The following is a 6,208-nucleotide window of genomic DNA, read 5'->3' on the forward strand; positions in this document are numbered from 1 at the left end:
CTTGTAATAGATGATGTCATAGACACGAGTAAACATGTAAACAATTTGTGTGTGCCCAACTCAAATTACAGTACTTTGCTTTTCACCTTGCCATTCATGTTTTGTATATAGTTGCTGGAATTATATTTTAATGTCTTCTTTACTGATTTATGGTTTCATAAAACACACAGAATAGCCACCAAAATACATAATTAGTGTACATCATTTAATATTGCATGTATAACTTCCAATATATTTTGGATATTTAGAAATTAATAGAGTCAATAGTTGTACTGACAAAATAGGAATGCCTCCTTTACTCACTTGGGGAAAAACATTTCAAATTACTTACAAATGGATGGTAACAAAAAAAATATAGAGCACACAATATGGAAACAACACTAAATTTTCTTCCTTTAGAATAAGTACATAACATTTTAGTATTTACTTTTCCTTTGTGTTGTATTAATACAGCTTTAATCCAAAGGTATTTTGATGAGGGCAGCAAAAATACAAATCGATAGATAGATAGATAGATAGATAGATAGATAGATAGATAGATAGATAGATAGATAGATAGATAGTGGTGCTTGAAAGTTTGTGAACCCTTTAGAATTTTCTATATTTCTGCATAAATAAGACCTAAAATATCATCAGATTTTCACACAAATCCTAAAAGTAGATAAAGAGAACCCAGTTAAAGAAATGAGACAAAAATATTATACTTTATTTATTTATTGAGGAAAATGATCCAATATTACATATCTGTGACTGGCAAAAGTATGTGAACCTCTAGGATTAGCAGTTAATTTGAAGGTGAAATTAGAGTTCGGTGTTTTCAATCAATGGGATGACAATCATGTGTGAGTGGACACCCTGTTTTATTTAAAGAACAGGGATTTATCAAAGTCTAATCTTTACAACACATGTTTGTGGAAGTGTATCATGGCATGAACAAAGGAGATTTCTGAGGACCTCAGAAAAAGCGTTGTTGATGCTCATCAGGATGGAAAAAGTTACAAAACCATCTCTAAAGAGTTTGGACTCAACCAATCCACAGTCAGACAGATTGTGTACAAATGGAGGAAATTCAAGACCATTGTTATCCTCCCCAAGAGTGGTCAACCAACAAAGATCACTCCAAGAGCAAGGCATGTAATAGTCGGCGAGGTCACAAAGGACCCCAGGGTAACTTCTAAGCAACTGAAGGCCTCTCTCACATTGGCTAATGTTAATGTTCATGAGTCCACCATCAGGAGAACACTGAACAACAATGGTGTACATGGCAGGGTTACAAGGAGAAAGCTACTGCTCTCCAAAAAGAACATTGCTGCTCATCTGCAGTTTGCTAAAGATCACATGGACAAGCCAGAAGGCTATTGGAAAAATGTTTTGTGGACAGATGAGACCAAAATAGAACTTTTTAGTTTAAATGAGAAGCATTATGTTTAGAGAAAGGAAAACACTGCATTCCAGAATAAGAACCTTATCCCATCTGTGAAACATAGTGACAGTAGTATCATAGTTTGGGCCTGTTTTGTTGCATCTGGGCCAGGATGGCTTGCTATCGTTGATGGAAGAATGAATTCTGAATTATACCAGCAAATTCTAAAGGACATCTGTCCATGAACTGAATCTCAAGAGAAGGTGGTTCATACAGCAAGACAACGACCTTAAGCACACAAGTCATTCCACCAAAGAATGGTTAAAGAAAAATAAAGTTAATGTTTTGGAATGGCCAATCCTGACCTTAGTCCAATTGAAATGTTGTGGAAGGACCTGAAGCGAGCAGTTCATATGAGGAAACCCACCAACATCCCAGAGTTGAAGCTGTTCTGTACAGAGGAATGGGCTAAAATTCCTCCAAGCTGGTGTGCAGGACTGAACAGCAGTTACCGGAAACATTTAGTTGCAGTTATTGCTGCACAAGGGGGTCACACCAGATACTGAAAGCAAAGGTTCACATACTTTTGCCACTCAGATATGTAATATTGGATCATTTTCCTCAATAAATAAATGACCAAGTATAATATTTTTTGTCGCATTTGTTTAACTGGGTTCTCTTTATCTACTTTTAGGACTTGTGTGAAAATCTGATGTTGTTTTAGGTCATATTTATGCAGACATATAGAAAATTCTAAAGGGTTCACAAACTTTCAAGCACCACTGTAGGTAGGTAGATAGATAGATAGATAGATAGATAGATAGATAGATAGATAGATAGATAGATAGATAGATAGATAGATAGATACTCACAACTGAAAACCAAAGAGTTCCACCCTTATGTTTTCTCTTTACATGTTTTTATAAAGTTCTCATTATTCTGATTCTCAGCAAAATGTTCTCATGATATATGCTGATGTTGGTAGATTTGGACTCTGATGATGCTCTTTGACTATTTCTGTATATTCTAGGATACTTTTTCTTGCTTCTTGTCTGTGTGTTCTTTTACTCTTCCCTCAGAATTACTCCATGAAGTTTGTAAACTTATTTAGGATTTTGTTCAGAACTATTGAGTTGTCTGTTACTCTTCGCAGTCTCTGTGCCTGTTGTACAGGGTGAGGACAGGAGGGCAAGGGAGGGCTAACCAATTCATGTGTGTTCGAATTAAAGTGTGACTTTAAACTAAGACATTTTCAAGTCTGATTTATTACCTCTCTCTCTCTCTCTCTCTCTCTCTCTATATATATATATATATATATATATATATATATATATATATATACACACACACACACATATCCATCCATTATCTGTAGCCGCTTATCTGGGTCAGCCGCGGCCCAGAAGAGCAGTGCCAGTGCTTCCGCTTGCTGGCTTATGGTGAAGTGGGCCAGCCATTTGCGTTCGCCCAACAGCTTCGAGATGCCTACCAGCAGTGACTGCTGGCCCGTGAGTGCAATGTCAAATTCATCATTGAACGAGTGACACTGGAGCAGATCATTGCCCAGTTGCCAAGCGTGACATCAGTGTGGATTCGGTGCCACCAAACAGTGTTGCTGGAGGAGGCCGTCTGACTGGCCGAGGAGCATCTGATGTTTTTTCTGGGAGCAGGCTCTGTGACAACTCCCCCCCCCCCCCCTCAGTTTTGCTTTCTCCTTCTCCCTGCCCCTCCCTTACCCCAGCCCCGTAGAGATGGGGGCCAATTTTCCCAAAACCCACTCCCCATGCTCGTGTCTGTCCTCGTGTTTCTACTCTCCCTTCTCCTTCTGTGTCTGTGCCACCATTAACCCCCTCTCTCTCCACAGATGAACTCATCCATGCCTACCAGAACCGAGAGTGAGTCCGGGCAGGTCTGTAAGCACAGAGGGAAGGCAGGGAATCTGCACTTTCACAAGGAGGTGGGGCTACTGATTTGTATCCCTGATGCACCTCAGGCTTCCCCTGATCGAGCAAGGGTGTACAGGATAGTTGTGAGTATGCAAGGGGGGTACATGTCAGGCTTTGGTGGATTTAGGTTGTAATCAGTCCTCCATACATCAAAGCCTGACTCAATGCGGGGCACTGGGGAATGCACGTTTGATGAAGGTGAAGTGTGTGCATGGTAATGTACACCAATATCCGCTAATGCCCATCCCTATCCACTTCCGGGGAGAAAAACATAGTGAAGAGGTGGCAGTTAATCTGACTCTCACTCACCCACTGATCCTGGGAATCGATTGGCCAGGGTTTAAAACATTAATGAAGCAGATAGTAATGGATGGGTCCTCCAGTAGCATGTCATGGGGGAATCCCGCAGCAGCATTGGCTGGGGAGGTAGTCCCAGGACCATCCACATCAGCACCGCACCATAATGACACAGAGAGTGGGGACAGCCCTCCTCCCTTAGGGTACTTCCCATTGGAGCAGGCACATGGATGAGTCTGCCAGTTTTCTGGAAGTCCTCTCATACTCCCGCACCAGTCGAAGGGTTCTCATCCCAAAGTGCGTGGAAACATGTCTGTGAAGATCTCGGTCATCCAGAGAATCTTCACAGACATGTTTACACGCACTTTGGGATGAGAACCCTTTGACTGGTGCGGGAGTATGAGAGGACTTCCAGAAAACTGGCAGACTCATCCATGAGAGGATAAATACCTGATGCTCCCTACCAGTCAGACAAAACTGAAGAAGCCTTTCGGATGAGAGGTGAAACATCTTCAAGAATCTTCAAGCAAGTCCAGTTGCTCTCTTTTACCACCCACAGTTTACCATGGCCTGGATGACTGAGAATCTTCACAGACGAGTCTCTGAGACATGCTTTTGACCAATGAAAGTAATTGATAGCCAAATCCTCCAGCCTAATGTTGCATTTTCCTTCCCATTCTTTTGTATTATTAAGGATAGGTTGTATCAGGTGATGCAGGACGCTCGAACTAAAGAAAACATGACAGTTGTTGGTCCCGAAGGTTCACAGGGAACTTTTATTCCATGTGGCTCATCATAATCCTATGGCTGGACATTTGGGGCAGGATAAAAGATTAAATTGTCTCATGGCCTGTTTCTATTGGCCAGGGATTCGCGCTGATGTCTGCAGGTGGTGTGCAGCATGTCATGAATGCCAGCTGGTAAATCCAGTGGTCACACCAAAAGCACCATTGCACCCATTGCCACTAATGGAGATCCTCTTTGAAAGAATTGGCATGGATCTCATCTGGCCATTAGATCGATCTGCACACTGGTATCACTTTGTATTAGTCATCGCAAGGCAATGCGATATCCAGAAGCAGTGCAGCTCTGCAATATCTCAGCACTTAGTGTTGCGGAGGCACTCTTCTGCATTATCTCCTGAGTCAGGATTCTGAAATAAATTATGACTGATCAAGGCAGTATGTTTATGTCATGAGCACTGCACGAATTGTACAAATTATTGAGGATTAAATTGATTTGTACTAGTGTTTATCATCTGCAAATGTATGGGCTGGTCAAACGATTTAACCAAACACTTAAGAATATGATTCATAAGTTCATTCATAGGGATGCTAAGAATTGGGACAGGTGGCTCCACCCTCAGTTGTTTGCAGTGCATGAGGTCCCACAAACCTTCACCAGGTTGTCCCCATTTGAATTGCTGTATGGGCCCCATGGTGTCTTAGACGTCATTAGAGAAAACTGGGAGGAGGGACCTTCTTCAAAGCAAAAATGAAATTCAATACTCTGGCAACAGGGGCGTGGCCAAGTGGTAGTTTGTGAATGGAGGGCGGGGTCGGGGAAGGTAAGTGGCTAAGTCATTACACCTGATGTCAATTAATGTGTGTATGTGTGTGTGTTTGTTGCAGGGATGGAGCATAAAAGGAGGGGAGAGCAGAGAAGAGCGCTTGCCCTACCAGAACACAGATGTGTGCGTGCGTGCGTGCGCGCACGCACGTACACACATGGGTGAATGAACAAAGCTGAAAAGCTAAAGAAAATAACAAAAAATAAAACATATGTGTGAACATCAGCCCTTACCTGCCGTGCTTCTGTGCTCCACCCACATCAGGATCTGTTACAAATACATTCTTAACTTGAGAGCAAAACTCCATGCACTGAGTCACATAACCCAGGCGAATTTGCTCCAGGCCGAAGAATGTCAAGCTTGCCTATACAACAGACAGGCATGGCTAAGGGAATTTGCACTGGGAAATAAAGTCCTCCTTTTCCTGCCCACCTCGAGTTCACAATTATTTGCCAAGTGGCAAGGGCCCTTTGAGGTCACATGGCGAATTAGGGAGGTAACTATGAGGTCAAACTGCCAGATGGGGCAACACATCAAATTTACCACCTCAATCTTGTGAAACCATGGACAGAGGAGGTTTCTGTGGCTCTGGCAATGGTAGTTCCAGAGAACGTGTAGCTGGGACCTGAGGTAAGTCTAAAAAAGGCAGCCCAATTCACCCCAGTCCCCTGTGGAGACCACCTCTCACAGTCACAGAGAACACAGGTAATTAGTTTTCAGGAGTAATTCTCCGATGTGTTCTCACCCTCCCTGGTTGCCTTAACCTCATAGAACACCACACTGAGACTCTCCCAGGGGTGGTAGTGCACAGCCACCCATATCAGCTCCCCGAACACAAGAAAAATGTGGTTTTGGACGAACTCCAAGCTATGCTTGAGATGAGAGTAATTGGGGAGTCATACAGCAACTGGAGCAGCCTGGTGGTCTTCATTCAGAAAAGTCAACGTGGTATCTAAATTTGATGCATATCCAATGCATCGCATTGATGAACTGCTTGATCGGTTAGGCGTGGCTCACTTTTACTCCACACTG

Source organism: Neoarius graeffei, chromosome 22 (genome assembly GCF_027579695.1).
Source record: "Neoarius graeffei isolate fNeoGra1 chromosome 22, fNeoGra1.pri, whole genome shotgun sequence".
In the NCBI taxonomy this organism is placed as follows: domain Eukaryota; kingdom Metazoa; phylum Chordata; class Actinopteri; order Siluriformes; family Ariidae; genus Neoarius; species Neoarius graeffei.